At 41.7% G+C, this 21,891-nt stretch overlaps 1 protein-coding gene across 3 annotated transcripts in view; it reads right to left on the bottom strand.

Moving 5' to 3' along the window:
- The window catches only part of LOC119656823, a 46,483-nt gene that overhangs the window by 8,564 nt on the left and 16,028 nt on the right, over positions 1–21,891 (bottom strand). Inside the window, exons 1-2 of one of the 3 annotated variants that reach the window (XM_038063463.1) lie at positions 20,018–20,154; positions 1,084–1,138 (exon numbers count right to left, since the gene is read on the bottom strand). The exons of 1 other annotated variant lie outside the window; for it this stretch is intronic. The gene's annotated coding sequence lies outside the window, so the exon portion shown is untranslated. Of the gene's footprint in view, positions 1–1,083; positions 1,139–20,017; positions 20,155–21,891 lie in introns of those variants that run through there. One more of the 3 variants, XM_038063462.1, reaches the window with a different exon arrangement.

Consider the following 21,891-nt stretch of genomic DNA (forward strand, 5'->3'; position numbering starts at 1 on the left):
TCGATGCACGGGATCAATGTAAGGGTCCACCTGCCCTTGTCGGAGTTATCCCATCGTTGTTGCCACTTGCCACACAACTCTCTCCTGATGGCTTTTCGGAAATCCGCATTCACCTCGGCTGGATTTGCCTTCCGTTTTTCGTAGAGCCAGTGTGCCTCGCTCGCTAGAAGCACGTGCATGGATATGTATAGTATTCGGTAATAGGCAGTTTGTTTGTTTAGGATGAGAATAATATCTATACCTGTAATATGTACGCATATCTTATAGTTTGGAGAAACATGAAGGAGTATGTTGGATTTATAGCTATATACGGATGGAAAAATGTTCGTAGAAGTTTCCCACATATTTAAGATGAACACGAAACCATTATACCCTAAGCGCGAGCTACCGGTATTCCGACTTGTAACAGTTGTACACGCTTTCTTCATTACCGAAAACACTCTTCAAACAGACGCTTTGCTTCCTGGGAGGGTCAATACAGGTTAAATATCCGCTTGGGTCGCCAAGCTTATCTTCCATTTACAGTTAATTCCCATGAGAATTATTAAGCCAAACATGAATCATTTCAATAGAATCATAAACATTTGAGTGCACCTGCATAACGGATACACAAACTAATAGATCATGGGAAAAGTAAACAATGAAGCGAGCATCGTAGGTGTTAAGATAGCATTAAGGATTAGAAATAGTCAGTCTAGCTGGAACTGTACGAGTATTAGGATCATAAAGATCAATAAAATATATTTTTTTTTGAATAACCTCGAGTGTTATTAATTTTAGTAGCGCAGTCGGTAGGATCCATGCATCGAGCAGGATCCAGTGATACGCGAAGTTACGTGCTTTAAATTCGTTCAAGAACCGGCGCAATTTTTTAGAAACAAAGTTGTTTTAACTAAAAAAATCGAGCGTCGCGATTAGTTTAATCAATTATAAAAAAAAAAAAATATATTAACTAAAATAAATACAAAGCTAGGAGGCGGAGTAACAAGCATAAATCCGTCTTAAAACACATTCTGAGGCTGGTTTGGAATCCTACCAATAAAAAAAAAAATCTAATATAAAAGTGCAGTGAAATAGACTCACCTCAAAACTCAACGTAGAGACAGACTAGCTATTTACCATCGACGTATCCTTCAAGCTGAAATGGATAACGTATTAGCGCAACGATTGATAGCAGCTTTGGAGAATTTAGCTAATCTGCAACGGCCAAATCGAACAGAAACAATAATAAAACAGATTGCCTACATAAAAGAGTTTTCGGGAGACAGGAAGCAGCTAACGCAGTTTTTAACAACCGTTGGTGGTCATCTTAGTGCTATCGATGAGGAATCACGGGAAGAAGCCTGGCAGGCAATTTATAACATAAAAATTACAGGAGCGGCAAAGGAACTTTTGTTAAATAATCGTCCGGAAAACTGGGAGTCGGCTAGAAATTTACTCAAACAACATTTTCGACCATCTACGAACTACAAGGACCTTTCGAGAAGAATAACGCAACTCAAAGTAAGTTCCATTTGCGATCTTAACTCTAAAATTGAATATATTATAGAAGAAATCAATACATTCGCCACTTATGAATCGAATACAGCGGAAACTCGCCAAACTTTCTACGCGTTATTAGTGAATAGAATTAAGCAAATAGTTAGTGGTAATTTGTCACGTGATATAAGAAATTTGTTTGATTTACATGAAGTAAAAGAAATTTTATATTCGTACGTGGGCTACGATCTAGATCAGGAAAGAAAGAATTACAACAGTCAGGACTATAGAAAACACCATAACAAACAGGACAATAGAGAGAAACAATCCGGTAATCATGGACAATACAATTCAAATTTTGGTAGACCAAATAGGGTAGAATCAAATCAATACAGACGTAGCTCGGGACATTTTTTGCAAGATCGACAAAATTCTCGACTAAATAACTTCCGAGATTCTGGGTTTAGAAGTAATAATAATTCTACTCAACATAGACAACATTCCTGGAATCGTTCTGACCAGGTTAAGCGACCACCACCTGAACATATGGAGATAGGTACCGTGACCCATAGAAGATCAAACCAAAATAGAAATGACCCATCACCCGGGTCTAATTCAGTAAACGAGGAGGTTCATAATGTTGAACCAGAGTTTTTTTCTGAATTAGGCCTCGGAAACAAAATCTTTGCTAATCTTACCATTGATAATAAACTGTACAAGTGCTTGATAGATACAGGTTCAACAATGAGCATTGTGAACTCTGCTAACATCCGTTTGCAGACTATAAATCATACAACCACGGAAAGCGTTGAACGAGTAATTACAAATATTCCAACAGAATTTAACTTTGATCCAAAAGGTAGAATCAAATGGTATAAGAGGGAGTTATTAGGGAAGTCGTATGACTTTTTAATCGGAATGGACATATTATCCAAAATTGTGAAAATCTTCAATTTTGAGAATAAATGTCTCATCCTAAATAATGGTAGTAAAATATCTGTAGATTCTTCAGAAAATGAAGAAAATCTCAAGTGCTTTGAACTTAATGCCGAACAAGGGGAAGTTGACTTAAGTCATTTAAATAAAGAAGAAAAAAATGAAATGGAAAAATTATTGAAGGAATTTAGTGGGTTAATTTACAAGGAAGGGGATCCTTTAACTAACACCGACACAATTATGCACGAAATAAAAACAAAAACGGATCAGTCAATCCATTCGAGGCTATACCGTCTTCCTCCAAAACACGAGGAGGAAGTCCGCCGGCAAGTGAGGGAGTTTGAGAAATTGGGGATAATTCGGAAATCACACAGCCGATATGCCTCACCTATTGTAATCGTACCAAAAAAATTAGATAAAACAGGTAAACAAAAATTTCGCATGTGCGTAGATTATAGGGCGTTAAACGAAATCACAGAGGATGATCAATTCCCTCTACCCAACATAGAGAGTCTATTAGATAAGCTCGGACGAGCACAATATTTTTCAGCCGTAGACTTGGTTCATGGATATCATCAAATAAAAGTACATCCGAGGGATATCCACAAAACTGCCTTCGTTACACCCGACGGCCTATACGAATTCCTTAGAATGCCCTTTGGGCTAAAGAATGCCCCAAGGACCTTCCAACGATTTATGAACTATATACTTCGAGATTGCGTAGGCGTAATCTGCATCGTCTACTTAGACGATATTCTCATATTCTCCACTAGCCTAAAAGAGCATATTAAGGCATTAAGAAAAATATTCCAAATTTTATCTGACCATAATTTAAAAATTCGTTTTGACAAATGTTCTTTCATGCAAAAACACACCGAATTTCTTGGACATATCCTTACAGCTGAGGGTATGCAGCCTAATCCAAATAAGGTAAAGTGTATACAAGAGTATCCACTACCGTCAACAATTAAACAGTTAAGGGGATTTTTAGGTGCTACAGGCTATTATAGAAAATTTGTAAAAGACTATGCAAAAATTGCACACCCGATGATCAAATACCTAAAAAGGACAAAAAAATTAATGTTAGAGATCCAGAATATATTCAAGCATTCGAACAACTAAAATTAGTCTTGACTAAACAACCGATTTTAAAATTTCCCGAGTTCGATAAACCTTTTACACTCACTACTGACGCGAGCAATTATGCGATAGGGGCCATGGTAACACAGAATAATCAACCTGTGTGTTATGCCTCTCGATCGCCAAATGATCATGAGAAAAATTACTCTGTTACCGATAAAGAATTTTTAGCAGTTGTCTGGGCTGTAACATATTTCCGTCTCTACTTGTGGGGTAATCGATTCAAACTTATAACAGACCACTTACCAGTAAAGTATATGACAAAGAAGTATAAAGGGAAAGAATTTAGTCAACGTAATCAACGGTGGTTACTGAAACTACAAGAGTATCAGTTTGATATAGAGTATATCAAAGGTAAGGAAAACAAGGTTGCAGACTTCTTGAGTCGCATTCCAGAAGCCACTAATAAAAAAGAAAATTCCACTGATAACCAATCGATCAATGATTTGTCAGATAATGCTACAGTTCATTCACAAGATGAACAACAGTTGGATCACATTCCTATTAAAGAGACCATAGTAAATAAGTATAAAGCGTAGTTAATACTAACATATGACGTAGAGCAGGAAATAGAAATATTGCATAACCGTAGAATAATATATATTGATATGACTAGGGATAGGGACCATTGGGTTGACCTTTTAAGAAGGTATATTCGACCAGGTATAACAAGAATCTACACCGAACTTTCATACCATCAGTTTAATAAAATTCAGCAAGTATTAATTGAACTATTTGGAGACGATAGGAACATAAAATTTATCAAAGCTACAATGAGGGCTAGAGAAATAAAACCAGCAGAGGAAATCCATAGACAGATATCCTTATATCACACAGTTGAGAGTATGCACAGTGGGATTATAGAAACCTTTAATAGTCTAAAAAATAAATTGTATTACCCGAAGTTAGTCGAGGAGATAACCAAAGTTATTAATAATTGTAAAACGTGTTTGGAAACCAAATACGAACGTAAGCCTTTCAGAGTTAAATACAAAATTAGTGAAACTCCCACTAGTATAAACGAAATTTTGCATATGGATATATACTATTTCATGGAGCAGGCATTTCTAACGCTAATTGATAAGCTGACGAAAAAAGCTTATATTTATCATTTGCAAAATAGAAATTGGAATAGGAAGATCGAAGTGTTGGAAGAACACTTCTCTAAATTTGGTAAACCGCAGAAGATTATTACCGATAATGAGTTCGCTAGTATTAATATCAAGGACTTCTTTAGAGCGCAAGGTATAGCATTACATTTTACGAAACCTAATACCCATACAGGGAATAGTGATATCGAAAGGTTTCACTCAACATTACAGGAAAAACTAGTATCTATGAGGAAATTAGATCTAACTTTATTACAGAAAATACATAGGGCAGTAAGTAATTATAACGATAGATATCACTCTTCTATCAAAATGACGCCGAATCAAGCAGTACGGGCTGATCCTGCAATGCTTGAAAAGACTTTGAAGGACTACAAGAATAAATATATAAATAAGTTTAATAAGAAAAGAGAAGATTATAGGGAGACTAGGAGAATTATTCCAGTTAAGAACTATAAACGTAATTACTATAAGAACGAACCTAGATATAGGATTAAAGAATTAGGTAGAGAACATCCCATTAATATAAAACGTCCGCGTAAATTTGCAGGTGATGACCTCAGTTTGGGTAGTTGCACTACAACTTCTACTATTAGCAACACCACAGATAGACGCAACCCTGACAGTAACAGAAATTCAAAGCCTTAATAAACAAATTGAACTCAATTTTCATTTTAATAACTCGATTAAATACCTTAAAAATTTGATAGAGTCAGACCGAAACGCAATTAGTAAAACCTTTCAACAACTCACAGAAAACGATAAAAGTTATTAGTAAAAAACCAACTGAAAACAGACCAAATTTTAAAACTCCGAATTTTGGAAGAGAATTTAAATCAGATTATTGACAACATAGCAATGATGAAACATGGATTGATTCACCCTAGTATGCTAACAGCAACCGAAATTTTGACGACTAAACTGAACTTTTATAAACTCAAAAACGTACGAACCGGACTACTGAAGTATAAGGAAAAAACAATAATTTTGGCCCTTAAAATTCCAAATTCTTACAAAATTGAAGAGTACAAATTAATTACATCGTTACCCACTACGAATAATTTACAAGCAATGTTAGAAGATCAGTATTTTATAGAAATAAATGGAACAAAATATGTTTATGATGAAAACTTGAATTATGAAAGGGAGTTGAAACCTTTGAGTAATTGTATTACAAGAAATAATTGCGTACAGAAAATGCTGGAACAGAAATTGTGAAGGTTGATGACAACACTATAATCTGTAAGAATCTTAAACAAACTAATATTGTTAATTATTGTGACGACAGAAACATACACCTAAATGGTAACTATTTAATCAACATCAATAACTGTACAATCCAGACACTAAATCAAACTTTTGGTAACACAAATGTAAAATTTATTGACAGGTTCTTTTATAATGAAAATACGGATTATAATTTCACCAAAAACATTGATTTCAAAGAGATAGTTTTAGAAAATAAGAGAAACTTGGAACATATCAATATTTTAAAATTTCATAAAAATATAAATCACCTATCTGGTTCAATTGTAAGCGCATTTCTGTTAATACTATTTATCATAATACTTACCCTATATCATGGACACAAAAAAATTGAAAATTGTTGTAAAAAGCTCGCAATCCAGTAAAATTCCGGAGAATTTTAAGTTAAATAGGGGAGAGGTTAAATATCCGCTTGGGTCGCCAAGCTTATCTTCCATTTACAGTTAATTCCCATGAGAATTATTAAGCCAAACATTGTAAACATGAATCATTTCAATAGAATCATAAACATTTGAGTGCACCTGCATAACGGATGCACAAACTAATAGATCATGGGAAAAGTAAACAATGGAGCGAGCATCGTAGGTGTTAAGATAGCATTAAGGATTAGAAATAGTCAGTCTAGCTGGAACTGTACGAGTATTAGGATCATAAAGATCAATAAAATATATTTTTTTTGAATAACCTCGAGTGTTATTAATTTTAGTTACATACTCTGCAATCTTACTTGCAAACTTACAATTTATTGAGTTTTCTTTGAAGTGTGTAAACATTTCTACCCATCTAGAATCAGTTTAAATTTTTTTCTCGATCCACTCAGGAACTTTACTCTGGACACATTTTTTTTACATAGCCGATTTCATCAACGATTTACGTATAAGAAGATGGTATAAGTAATTTTTCGCAATCAAGCAATCCGCAGAAATTTATATGTTCTTCCACTTCGGGGTTTTTTTGAATCTTGGCCGTTCAAAAATCTCTAAATTTTGAAAATGGGCAGTCCCTTGCTCCAAATATTGAAGTGCCTCGTAAAAAGAAACAAAGGTATCCGTAGTAGTTTCATTTTCTTGTTCTGAGAAGCTTTTTGCCATTAGATCATGAGCTATTTGTGGAATAAATCTATTTATCATCTTCTGTTTGAGATTTCCTTTCACAAGTGTTATCTGAACTGTGACCTCGACTGCTGAGTTCTTATCACCTGCAACGTTTAAAATAGTCTGTTGCTACAGTCTCCTCTGGGTTCCTCCTTTCTTCCACAAATCTGCCTCCACTGCAATTTGGATAGTCGGGTGAGGTCTCCAATTTAAACCTGTGAAGGTACTTGCGATATCCTCCGTGCCCCGTGAGAAACTGGGTGAGATTGTAATTAATTTCACTGTGTCGTCTCTCCAACCACTCCTTGATGGCAGGAATGAGCCTGCGAGTCCACCGACCTTTCCCGAGCGTTCCCAGTGCTCTTGCCAACTATTTATGGATCCCTCTCTCTCAGCCTCCTTCGTCTGCGATGGAGAGATGGGCTTCGCATTGTATATGTTCGCCATCTCATCTGCCAAGATGTCAATCGGCATCATTTCAGAGATGACGGATGCTGCATCATCTGAGACAATCCTGAAGGCAAAACATACCCTCAGGGCTGTCCTCCTGTTGACTGCACTCAGTTTGTTAGTGTTAACTGAGATCCGGAACGACTCCCTCCAAACTGGGGCCGCATAGAGCTTGGTTGAGGCCACCACCCTGACTGAAAGCAACCTGGAGGTATACCGTGGGACTCCCACATTTGGCATCGTCCTTGCCAGGGCCATATTAGCAGTGGATGATTTGCCGCAAATATACTGCACGTGTTGCTTATAGCTGAGCTTCCTGTCTATCACCACCCCCAAGTATTTGATGGTCGGCTTGGAGCCCCTTAGTGATGAGGGCTCCTTCTGGTTTTTCTTCGGCAAGTGTCAGACCAGAGCTCTCTAGCCAGCTTTTAACAGCACTGATTGCCTCGCCTGAGTAAAACTCAGCATCTTCGAGATGTTTTGCCACAACAACCAGCGCTATGTCGTCAGCGTAACCCACCACCCTGGCTTCCCCGGGAAGTTGTAGATTAACTACATCATTGCACATGATATTCTACAGTAGTGGGCTCAATACGGAGCCCTACGGGACACCCGCAGAAACAACGTACTCCTGGGGTCCCTCATCGGTGTCATAGCAGAGCCTCCTTTCAGCTAAATAACTATCAACGATAGCAGCGAAATAGCCGTGAATAGCAACCTTCGCAGGGGATTTGCGTGTTAGATTCCAATTTTCTAAATTGAATGCATTTTTCACATCCAGGGTTACCACCATGCAATATATGCTGGTACTACCCTTTCCGTGAATTGCATCTTCGGTCAAACCAGTAGCCAATTTGATCATTAATGGTTGATCTGGCTTTACGGAAACCATACTGCGGATCTAAGGGGCCGGCCTGGCTCTCAACAACCGGGAGTTACCTATTATAGATTACCTGCTCTAACATTTTCCAAGCAATGCCCAAAAAACATATGGGTATATATGAGGATGGTTTACCGGGAGGTTCACCAGGCTTAGGTTTAGGCTTCTGCCGTTTCCATGCCGCTGGAAATATCCCCTCTGATTTTTCGTCATATTCAGAGGTGGTTGGAATGCATTGGTACCCTACTCTTGCTGGGGGAATAATGCTGGGGGAATAACCCCTGGATGATTTTCAGCATGTGAGTAGGACACGTGATCTGTGGAGATAAATGGCCTCTGAAGCGCCCCATTGCGATTCTATAAGTACTACCCCACGGATTTACGTCCGTTTCTGAGCAGACTTCCTTAAAGCATTTCCTTTTGCTCCGCTGGATGGCGAGCTTGAGGGTTTTACGGGTTACCTTATAGGCACACTCTTTTGCCACTGATCGACTCTACCAACCGCCCTCTGAGCCGCTGGCAAGCTGACCGAAGGCTGGCCAGTTCACCATTCCACCAGCAGTTTGGTCTTCGACTGGGGAATGAGGACGACATAGACGCGTCACATGCTTTCGACGCATGATTCACCTTTACAACCGAACCTGACTTCCTTTCTGAGAACTGTTTACAGCAAATTCTTTAGCCAAAATTATGTTCATCTGCGCAAAAGCTTCTTACAAACTGCCCCTCCCCCCTTGCATCTGACACCCCATTCTAAGGCCCAAGCGTTGAAATCACCACCAATCACCTTTGGACTTCGTCCCCTTCCGCCGAGAACAAGATTAACAAGCATGCCTTCAAATTCAGAGAGTGTCAAATTTGGTGGGGCGTAGCAGCTGCATACATATACACCACTTATTTTCGGCCACACCAAGCAACTGGCTGCCTGACTTCCAGTACATTATATGGCCTGTCAACCGCAAGCCCATATCGCCGCTCCATCAGTCGAATCTGTGACCCATATGCCATCGTGACGGTTTCTATATGGTTCAGTTATGATAGCGATTTTCATCCCAGATTCGCACGTGGTGTGCTCAAGTAAATCCTGAGCGACCCCTGTAATGATTCAGGTTTATTTGAATAAAACCCATTTTCTCATTGTAGTGAGCATATTCCTATATTCCGAAAATCCAGCATTATGCCGGTTATCCTGTCCCTCTTTTATTTCCTACAACAGGCATTTGGGGTCCCAATTGCACTCTCTCGCAATATAGCCTTTCTCCCCTCACCTTCTGCATCGGCACTTTCGGCATCGGATCTTTCTACGCTGCTGGTGCATGCCTTCGCGAAGTGCCCAAACATGAGGCATTTAAAGCACCTCTTTAGTGAAGTTTGTTCTCTTAAACGGCAAACCGTTAAAACCCATACAATCCGGCCGCCTACAACATCTGCGCTGCTCCACTTGTACTCGTATTGTGGACATTTGAGTACCACAATTCATCACCATTATCAACGGCCTTAATAAAGAACTCCAGATATCCCGGTTTTGCGCCGAGGTCCACCAATTTGATATCCCTAAAAGCGGTCTGGCGTCCTGGCCTACGCCATCGCTCCATCTTAGGTAGGGTCTGCCTCGTCTTCTTCTACCATAGATAAGGGCAATATCTATGGTAGAAGAAGACTTTCCGGGTGGGATCATTCTCATCCATATGGATTAAGTGACCCATCCATCGTAACCTATTGAGCCGGATTTTATCCACAACCGGACGGTCATGATATCGCTCATAGATTTCGTCATTGCGTAGGCTACGGAATCGTCCATCCTCATGTAGGGGGCCAAAAACTCTTCTGAAGATTCTTCCCTCGAATGCGGCCAAGAGTTAGCAATTTTTCTTCCTAAGAACCCAAGTCTCCGAGGAATACATGAGGATAAGCAAGTTCATTGTCTTGTACAGTAAGAGCTTTGACCCTATGGTGAGACGTTTCGAGTGGAACAGTTTTTGTAAGCTGAAATAGGCTCTGTTGGCTGACAACAACCTTGCGCGGATTTCATCATCGTAGCTGTTATCGGTTGTGATTTTCGACCCTAGATAGGAGAAACTGTTAACGGTCTCAAAGTTGTATTCTCCTATCTTTATTCTTTCTGTTTGACCAGTGCGGTTTGATGTTGTTGGTTGGTTGGTTTTCGGTGCTGACGTTACCACCATATATTTTGTCTTGCCTTCATTGATGTGCAGCCCAAGATCTGGCGCCAATTGCCGCCTACTCGATCTTGATGAAGGCAGTTTACATCAGCATCACGGATCACTTTCTCGAAGGCCAGGTTAAAGAGGGCGAATGATAGGGCATCCCCTTGTCGTAGACCGTTGCTGATGTCGAATGGTCTTCAGAGTGATCCTGCTGCTTTTATCTGGCCTCGCACATTAGTCAGGGTCAGCCTAGTCAGTCTTATTAATTTCATCGGGATACCGAATTCTCTCATGGCCGTGTACAGTTTTACCCTGGCTATCATAGGCGGCTTTAAAGTCGATGAATAGATGGTGCAACTGTTGTCCATATTCCAACAGTTTTTGCATCGCTTGCCGCAGAGAGAAAATCTGATCTGTTGCTGATTTGCCTGGAGTGAAGCCTCTTGGGTATGGGCCAATGATGTTCTGGGCGTTGCCAATCGTCAGGCATTGATTCGCTGTCCCATACCTTGAGCACAAGTTGATGTACCACTTGGTGTAACTGGTTGCCTCCATATTTAACCAATTCGGCTGTAATTCCATCGGCTCCTGGCGACTTATGATCTTTTAGCCGATGAATTGCACGGACTGTTACTCCTAAACTTGGTGGTGGCAGTATTTGTTCGTCGTCTTCAGTTGGCGGGACCTCCAACTCGCCGATGTTTTGGTTGTTCAGTAGCTCATTAAAAGGCTCAACCCATCGCTCTAATATTCCCATTCTGTCGGAAATCAGATTTCCCTTTTTGTCTCGACAGGATGAGCATCGAGGTGTATAAGGCTTCATCCTGCTGACTTGTTGGTAAAACTTCCGCGCCTGGTGCGGTTGCTCCCTGTACTTTTCGAGTTCACAGACTTGTTGGTTCTCCCAGGCTTCCTTTTTCCGTCTATGAAGTCGTTACTCCGCTCGACGGAGTTCGTGATAAATTCCTGCGCGTGCCCGCATTCTTTGAGAATGCAACATTACTCGGTATGCGGCATTCTTCCGTTCCGTTGCTAGCTTACATTCATCGTCAAACCAGCCCTTCCGACACCTTTTGCGGCTGGGGCCAAGTATGTTTGTGGCCGTATCCATGATAACGTTCTTCAGGTGGTTGTGAAGATCATTTGTAGATACTCTATCTTCAGTTCCTCTGTTGACTGCGGTTATTGCGGCATACATTTCCTTCTTATAGGTGTCGCGAAGGGTTGTGTTGTTGATGGCTTCAGTGTTAACTCTCACCTGATTGTCAGAGGGGATTCTAGGTGGTATTGTTATTTGAGCTCGGAGCACCATGCCAACGAGATAGTGATCCGAGTCTATATTGGTCCCCTATATGTTCTTACATTCATCAAGGCTGAGAGGTGGCGGCGTTCGATCAACACGTGATCAATTTGGTTGTAAGTGGTCCCGTCTGGAGAGGTCCACGTATATTTGTGGACCGCTTTCCGCACAAACCAGGTACTTCCAACAACCATTTCGTGTGACCCTGCTAATTGAATAATCCGCAGTCCGTTATCATTTGTATTTTCGTGTAAGCTGTGGGAGTCAACGTATCGGCTGAATACGGGCTCCTTCCCTACTTGGCTGTTAACATCTTCAAGTATGATTTTGATATCATGCTTGGGACAGTCTTCGAGAGTTCGTTCTACTGCCTCGTACATGGTATCCTTCTCCGACTCTGCAGTCTCCTCTGTAGGGGCGTGAACGTTAAGGTAGCTTGTATTTCTAAACTTGCCTCGCATGCGCAGAGTGCATAGTCGTTCGCTTATGTTTTCAAAGCCGATAATAGCAGGTTTCATTTTTTGCTTGACTAAGAAACCTACTCCGAGCATATGATTTACTGGATGGCCACTATTATATATGGTGTAGCGGCTCTTCTCCAGGAAACCGGTCCCTGTCCAACGCATCTCCTGTAACGTTGTTACATCAGCCCTATATTGAGACAGAGTATCGGCTAGCTGTTTATCAGCTTCATCTCTGTACAGGGAGCGCACATTACATGAGAAAATGCGCAAATCGTTATTCCGTTGTCGTTGCCGGGTTTGTCGTTTTAAAATCCGTCCAGTCCAAGGCTCCTGTTGTGGCTTCGTAACAAATTGTTTTTCGTGTAGGGTTGTCAGCCCTACCCAACTCCCAACCTGGAAGACTAGTTGGTACAATTTGTCCCGTTTTCAGGCGCGGGAGACTCGCCTTCATCCTTCTCTGTCTGCAGCTTTTCGTTAAAAGAAGAAGAAGAAAGAGCTCCCAGCGGTCACTACGTGGAGGTGGAGATAGGGTTTGGTAGTAGAGTTGTTGGTGTTGGTTCAGCAGGCAATTCCCAGGTTTTATGCTCCATCATGGGTACCAAGCCACGTTCCGCCCTGGGACCTATACTACCCTTTGACCACCATTCGCTTTTCGTTAACCCACAACAGACTCCTCGATAAGTTCTCCAACTTGAATTGCTCCTTCAGAGTAGTACAAATTTCTGCTTTCGATGTCACTTCATCCTTATCCTTATATTGTATATAGATCTCATACTTTTGGGTACGTACTGTGGCATTATCCCCAAGTGAGTTTTTGACTTGATTGCGAAGGTCATCAGTTTTGCTTACACTACAACTTTTCATGAGATTCTGTTCACATTTCCGTTTAGATCTTTTAGGCCGGGATCAGCTTTAATCTTTCTGAGAATCTCCGCGTAGGACAGATTGCGCTTACTGGAGATAATAATCGCATCTGGACGAGTTCGTACTTTTGATTTTCCTTTGACTTTTTTTTGGTAACTTTAGTCCATCCAACGTTTTCGTTCGTCTTGAGATTTGCAATTGCTGGTCGACTTTTCTACATTCGCTGTATAGTTTCCTCCATCTGAGCTATTTGTGCTGATCTTCAGTATTTTCTGCCCGCCTTTTTTTCTCTTAGGCGCCTGCTGATTATTTGGAGGATCCCCCTCTTTTTCACGCACTCGTTTATTTCGCATGATTCGATGGTAGTACGGTTGGGTGTCACTTGGGTGGCCTGTGACACTGTTGGGACAGCAGGAATCGGCGTATTTTTAGTATTCTTTTCGTCCATCTTTGATCTATTATAAAGGGCCCTAACAGCCCTCACCATATTCTTTATGACTTGGTGCACGTTGTGCTTATCCTTGATAAGCTCGAATTTAAGGTGGGGGGGGGGGGTCCATGCATGCAAAAGGGGAGGGGGGTGGACATTTTGTTTCATCAAATATGGTCATGTGGGGTATAAAATGAAAGGTCTCCGTTAGTACTTTTCGAAGTTGTTGCTAGTTTATCGATTTGTTGGAAAGGTGGGTGCGGGGGTTGAAAGAAATCATTTCTTTAACGGACGCATTCTCAGAAACTAGCCAACCGAAAAATCTGAAAAAAATCAGGAGGATGCCACTATATGGTGCTAGCGATTTTTGTTCAAATAAAATTAATGATAGTATGTAATTGCAATTTTTAAGGTTTTGTGTGAAACAAAACCTTATTAGAATCGATTCGATGTCTGTCTGTCCGTCTGTCTGTCTGTCTGTCTGTCTGTCTGTCTGTCTGTCTGTCTGTCTGTCTGTCTGTCTGTCTGTCACAGCCGATTTATTCGGAAACGGCTGGACCGATTGTCACGAAAATTGGTAAGAGTATGTGATCTGCCGTTCCCTTTACATGCAGCAACTGGCGCCATTTTGTGTTAAGTTTAAGGGGGGGCTCCCCATACATGTGAAAGCAGGCTGCAAAATTTTTTTTTACAGAATGTAGCCATGTGGGGTATCAAATTAAAGGTCTCAATTAGTACTTTTCGAAACTGGTTCAATATTTGAAATTAGGTGAAACATAGGGGAGTGAGGGCTCAAAATATGACCATCAAAAAGTGTAACAGGTCTCGTTCTCAGAACCTATCCAGCCGAAAAATCTGAAAAAAATCACAGTAGTGCATCTCTACGAAATCTAGGCCTCAAAATATATCCGGTTCCGATATCTGCACAAATAAAGTTAATAATAGTATATTTCCACATTTTAGAAATTTACCCGGCACCCCCCTTATGTTCATCCCAGAAGTACAAAATTTGACATGCGTATAAAGAAGAACATAATGCATAATTTGGTGAAGTTTGAAGAAAATCAAACTATTATTAACAAAGTTATAGGGGGTAAAACTTTAGAATTTTTTGGGAATTTCGTGGACTCTACAACCTGCATGACGTCATCATCACATATCAATTCGTCAATACCACAACAAAGTAAGTTCCTATGAATTGGGTGGAAAAGGATTATTTTGTTTTAGTTTTTTGTTCATTTGTATGTGAATATCAAATATTCCAACCAGACATGTGGGTATGTAGGTATATATTATATGCGTGCTAATGGACTTTGCGGGTAGTGGCTAATTCAGATAGATACAAGAAGTAAATCGGAAATATGGGTACCATCAATTCATATATGTGCATATATGTGTACAGTATTCGGAAATAAGCAGTTTGTTTGTTTAGGGTGCGCGTAATATCTACGGCTGTAATATGTACGTATGTCTCGTAGTTTGGAGAAATATCAAGGAGTATGATCGATTTGTAGCTATATACGGATAGAAAAATGTGCGTTGAAATTTCTTAGATAAGATGAACACAAAACCTTTATACCCGAAGTGCGAGCTTCCGGTATTCCGACTTGTTAGTAATTGGCTGGAAAACGCCCTTGGGTTCATTCTAGTATCACGAAAGCCAAATGAATCACTTTTTTGCAAATTCAAGACTTTGGGTCGAGTCATCATGATCGGTTTCGCCATTTGGTTCTATCGAATGCCTGATTTGGGTGCAATCTCGAGGCTTTTAAATCCCCATCCAGAGTATCAAGTCACCGTTGTTTAGGGCTGCGTTTTGTTCACTTACCATCGACTTCGATGTTCAGACCAATCTTGGCAAGTGAATTCTCATTAAGGTTGGTCTGAACATCGAAGTCGATGGTAAACGACCAAATATATGCATATATTACGTGCTACATACTAATGGGAGAAATGCACACTCAAATGGCTTCCCCACTTGTATAAACTAATATTCAGTCAATGGCGTTATTATTTGTGTTACAATAGTTTGTGTTTTCGTTGTCGGGTAATGAAATTTTAGTTCAAAACATATATTAATTACGTTTGGATAATGGTTGGAGCTAAAGCTGTGGTTTTCTCCGGCGGTGTGGTAGGCCCAGACACATCAGCAGAAACATCAAGTTCTTTTTTGTTCAGGACGTTGCTTTTGAAAACTGAAGAAATGGTTTTGCTGGAGTAAAATATTTGGTTGGATTTGGTTGGAAGCTATATGTCTGTCTGTCCGTCTATATGACTGTCCGTCACACGCATCTTTCTTGGAGACGGATGTAGCGATTCACACCAAATTTGGTAGGAGCTGTGAACGCTCACGCTTACAGTGGATGACATAATTCTACCTCGAATTTAAGGGAAGATCTCCATATATGGAAAAGGGGGTGTACATTTTTTTCATCAAATATAATCAAGTGGACTATCAAATGAAAGGTCTCCGTTATTACTTTCCGAAGCCGGTCTTAGTTTGGACATTTGTTGGAAAGGTGCGGTAGGTCGAAATTGACTACTTTTTAGGGGACCCATTCTCAGAAACTACCCAACAGTAATATATGAATAAAATCAAGAGGCGGCCGCTTAATGGTGCTTAGGATCCGAAATACCCTAGATATCCCCCCCCCCCTCCGCCTTAAGTTCATTCTAGCACCACGTTTGGTGGAAATCGCACTATCACTAGCAAAGTAACAATAGGTCAGCGTTGTCACTTCTTGGCAAATTCAAGACTTTGAATTTCAATAGCACTTGAATGTGGATATTCTCATATAACACATGCATATATTACGTATGAAATAATAAAAACTTGTTGTTTCTTTTTCATTGGTGTGAATATTTATTCTTGCAAATACTGATATTTCGGGAACCACTTGTTCCCTTCGTCAGTGCTAACTGTTACGAACTGATAGGGCAAATGCACATTCAAATACACTTACATAAGAAACACACAAAACCGTCCATACTTGAAGCGTTAAGCTTCCGGTTTCCTGACTTGTTAATGAATAATATTTACTTAATCTTTAAGTAATAACACCACTGCCTTACGCTTTGGTATTTTGAAGTGAAGGCGTGACACAAAACAGCGAAATAACAGTCGGCAATTAACTAAAACAAAAATGGAATAATCGCTTCATGCAATACGGTCTCGGATTGAATCTGGACAAAACTGATTTTTTGACGACCGATCCCCATGAAACACAATTAATGTCAGCGGCAGTGATCTGCCCAAAACTGAGCGATTTAAATACCTCGGGTCAACGTTATCAGCCAATGGAGAACTGCGTTATGAAATTGCTTCACGCATTAGCGCAACCCGGATGAAGTGGCGTTCCACAACTGGTGTCCTTTGTGATCGACGTATCAACGAACATCTCGAATCTAAAGTTGACCGCAATGCCGTACATCTTTCTATGGTTCTGAGTGTTGGCCGACTATAAAAGACAATGAATGGCGTCTTGCGGTAATGGAGACGAAGATGTTACGTTGGACTAGTGGCGTCACACGTTCTGATCACATCCAAAATGAGGATATCCGTAATCGTTATGGGGTTGCACCGATCGTGGAAAAGTTGCAAGAAAGGCGTTTTCGATGGTATGGCCACGCAATTCGTTCTAACGAGAATTCACTTGCCAAGGTTGGTATAAACACCGAAGTCGATGGAAAACGACCAAAAGGCAGGCCTAAACAACGGTGGCTTGATACGGTGGATGGGGGGGGGGATTTAAAAGCTTCGAGATTGCACCCAGATCAGACATTCGATATAGCCAAATGGAGAAACCGATTACGACGAGCCGACCCCGCTTGTGAACGGGACAAAAGCTGAAGAAAAAGCAGAATAACGAGACGCGAACACGAGAGTCGGTAATGTCTTCTAAAAGGACGGAAAGATTACTGCCTGGGTGAGATACCATTTGTCCCGACGAATTAAGGTTGGTCGTGGGGTCTATAAGGGACTTATTTTGCAAGTCCACCAGCAATCCATAGTGACACAAGAAGTCTGCGCCTAATATAGGGAAGCTGGCATCCGCCAGGATGAAACGCCACGAAAATGTCCTACGCAAGCCAAGACTCACGTCCACTTGCCTATACCCGTATGTGTTTATGCGGGAGGAATTTGCTGCCGCAAGTTTGAGCGGTTGTGGGAAAAGTTGATGTTGCCGAGGTACGGGAAGAACCGAAACCTCCGCACCAGTATCGATGAGGTAGCTGCGCCTGCTGAGGGGGTCGAAAATAGTTAGGCGACGTGGCGCTGCGTTCTGGGTGGCCGTCGCCAAGACCCCCCGCGGACCTAGTTTTTTGCGGTAGGCGCGAATCTACACGGTAGCGTACATCTTGTCGCTTTAACCCCGAATCTGCGGTGGTACCAGCAAATCCCTCGGTCCGCGGACTGTCCTGACACCTGCTACCTGATCGCCCTTTTCGGGTGGCAGACCGTGAGCGTGCTCGCGATCTGGCGCCCGAACGCTGAGCGTCCAACGTCGCCCGCATCTCGGCCACACTGGTTGTTAAAGCGGCTATCTCGCGCCTCAAGTCACCCACCTCATCCGACGGTGGTTGAACGGCCGCCAAGGTTGGGCGTACGTACACCTCCTGCACCTGGTCGGTCGTCGCTGCCAGTTCCTCCAAGGAACCGGAGACGCAAGCGAGGATCGCCTGGGTGCCCTCCGGGAGCCGTCGCAGCCAGAGCGACTTGATCAGGTCATCGCCAATCTTGCTCCCACCCAATTGCCTCATTTCGCGAAGCAATTGGCTGGGAGTTCGATCACCCAACGTTAAACCCGCCAGCAAGTGGTCTAATTTTGCCGACTCGCTTGCCGACAGGCGCCTGATCAACTCGCTCTTGAGCTGTGTGTACGATGCCGACTTCACTACGTCGGACACCAGAAGAATAGACTCCTCGTCCAGGCCGACCACCGCGTAGTTGAAGCGGGTTGCGTCCGATGTGATGCCGGACATTTGGAATTGCGCTTCCAAATGCACGAACCACAACTCGGGGTTGCGCCGCCAAAATGGAGGAACGCGTACGGCGAGGGCGGTCACTTGCGGGTCCGATGGGCCTGCCGCGTCTTTGCTGTCGAACGACATCTTGAGTAACGAAAAGTACGAGTTTGCAATGAACACGTGGTGAGTTTATAATGAAACGCGGTGAATTTTGCTCCGATACGGGAGGCCGCACCCACAAATGCACGCACGAACACAGAAATGACGACCGAAGCGGACGCTCTCCAGCGCAGACCGAAATCACCACCCAGAAACCCGCCAAGAAAACGGAGAACCCGCGATGAGAAACACTTCAACGCCGTCTCTTGCAGCGATTTTTAATTATTATTATCTGAACTATGAATATAATATAATAATATATATTAAATATACAAATGCGGAATAAATAGTGTAGAAAACTTCTACGTGGTTTTTATAGTAAAAGGTGTGGTTGTTGTGATGAAGTCAATTGGTTGCCAAATAATCGTTCGTTTTCTAAGTTGCTGCTGCCAATGTTGAAAGGTGGTCGCGCTCGTTGAATTTCTGATGCGGCAATAATGCTGGTGTCAGCTACGTTTGAGATGGTGATGGCTGCGGCTGCGGCGGCAACGATGGTGGCTGCGGCAGTGATGCTGACGTCTGGCGCTGCGGTGCTGGCGTCTGGGGCTGCGGTGCTGATGTTTGGTTAACTTGATAAAACGCGCTCGAGATCAGAGGAACAGAACGAGTCATCTGAGGTATCGGCTGCACAGGTTGTTCAATAGTTATGTTTACAGGTGATGGTCCAACCTCTCTTTCTTCACTTTGGATACTGATAGTACTAGGGCTTTGTGCTCTTCGGGGTCACCAATTTAACTTTAATAGTCCAATTCTTTGCAAACCACACTTTTTAGGTACACCGGAACATAGACTGGGTTTTTACAATCAATACTCGATAGATTTAACAATTAAACTTTATTAAATAATTTGCTCGTTAGAGGCAGAAGAGAATTATCTCGCTTCATGTGTTTCTTTTCTGCCCCTCACTCATGGCACACTTTTCTCGCCAGTCCTCCACTCCCGTAGTGAGCTCAGCAAAGTGGATAGTTCCGCGCCATCTATTTGTTCGCATTCGCAACATTCGAAATAAATTTCGAATGCTGCGAATCCTGCCGCGCCACAATTGCATGCATCACACCTAATTGCTTCAGGGAAATTCAATAGCATTAAAGTATACTCTGAGAAGCACGTTACGACTCACTTCCTATTTTTCCTATCCTATATTTTCGTCAGTGTCTTTATTAATGTAAACAAGTAAGCAAGGAAGAGTAAATTAGAGAGAAAGATTCTTCAGTATAATTCCCATTTCAATTTGACTTTAATAGCCGTTCCAGATTCTTCAAGATATTGTAATAAATTGAAGTAGAAAATTGAATAATAAATTGTCTGACCTTTTTCTTAATATGACACCGTGATCACTAAGCACTAAGCACTATTTCAATTATTGAACTGTGAACTTTGGTTCGAAGATAAAGCGTTAACACGAAAGACTGTTTGAAGCTTCAATAAGTAGATGTACTGTATATATATCAATTCGCTGAATGAATGGAATGATAACCACATATCAGTGAGATATAAAACTGATAAAGTGTACGCAACTAGTCATCAATTTATGCATCGATATCGAGCATAAAAGTGAGTCTAATTTTAGTAAATCATGAATCATTCATTTTAGCTGTACCATCATATCCCAAATTGGATCTTCCATACTATTAGAACATCAGACATAATTAATCTTGGTTTGCTTACGTAAATCGCTTTTCCACGTTCACAACTGATCACGCATATGTGGCCGTCGCGTGAGTATACTGTCCTCTGAATTTCGAAAGGCTTAGGTTGGTCTTACTGTTGACACCTTTGAGACCGTATTGAGTTTACAGTATTCTATGAGTACCCATTGCTCCGTGCTTCCAAACTATTACCGACAATTGAAAATGGCGAATATAAGCTTTATTATAGTTACTGCTTCTGACAAGAGCTCCTTAAAACATTCCCTCTTGCCCGGTGGATGGCATCATCATCATCAACGGCGCAACAACTGGTATCCGATCTAGGTCTGTCTTAACAAACAACTGCAGGTATCCCCGTTTTACGTCGAGGTCCACCAATTCGATATCCCTAATGGTTGCCTGGCGTCCATCTCAGGCAGGGTCTGTTTCGTCTTCTTTTCCTACCATAGAAATTTCCCGTATAGACTTTCCGGGCTGGATCATCCTCAACCATACGGATTAAGTGACCCGCCCACCGTAACCTATTGAGCCGGATTTTATCCACAACTTGATGGTCACGGTATTGCCCATAGATTTCGTCATTATGTAGGCTTCCGAATCGTCCATCCTCATGTAGGGGACCAAAAATTCTTCGGAGGATTCTTCTCTCGAACTTTTCTTACTAAGAACCCAAATTTCCGAGGAATACATGAGGACTGGCAAGATCATTGTCTTGTACAGTAAGAGCTTTGACCCTATGGTGAGACGTTTCGAGCGGAACAGTTTTTGTAAGCTGAAATAGGCTCTGTTGGCGGCCAGCGACCGTGCGCGGATTTCATCATCGTAGCTGTGATCGGCTGTGATTTTCGACCCTAGATAGGAGAAATTTCAACGGTCTCAAAGTTGTACTTTCCTATCTTTACTCTCCCCGTTTGACCAGTTCGATTTGATGTTGCTGGTTGGTTGGTTTAACGTTACCACCATATATTTTGTCTTGCCTTCATTGATGTGCAGTCCAAGATCTCGCGCCGCCTGCTCGATCTGGAAAAAGGCAGGTCGTTCTTGCCAAGATGTCGATTTCGTCATCATAGGCCAGTAGTTGGGTCGACTTAAATAGGATCGCACCCGTGACATTCACGTCAGCATCACGGATCACTTTCTCGAGGGCCAGGTTGAAGAGGACGCATGAAAGGGCATCCCCTTGTCGTAGACCGTTGTTGATGAGAGTGATCCTGCTACTTTTCTCTGGCCTCTTTTATCTGACATTGGTCAAGGTCAGCATAGTCAGTCTTATTAATTTCTTCGGGATACCGAATTCTCTCTTGGCTGTGTACAATTTTACCCTGGCTATGCTATCATAGGCGGCTTTAAAGTCGATGAAGAAATGGTGCAACTGATGTCTATATTCCAACAGTTTTTCAATCGCTTGCCGCAGAGAGAAAATCTGATCTGTTGCTGATTTGTCTGGGGTGAAGCCTCTTTGGTATGGACCAATGATGTTCTGGGCGTATGGTGCTATCCGGCCTAGGAAGATAGCGGAGAATATCTTATCATTT

The sequence above is a fragment of the Hermetia illucens genome, chromosome 5 (genome assembly GCF_905115235.1).
Source record: "Hermetia illucens chromosome 5, iHerIll2.2.curated.20191125, whole genome shotgun sequence".
In the NCBI taxonomy this organism is placed as follows: Eukaryota; Metazoa; Arthropoda; class Insecta; order Diptera; family Stratiomyidae; genus Hermetia; species Hermetia illucens.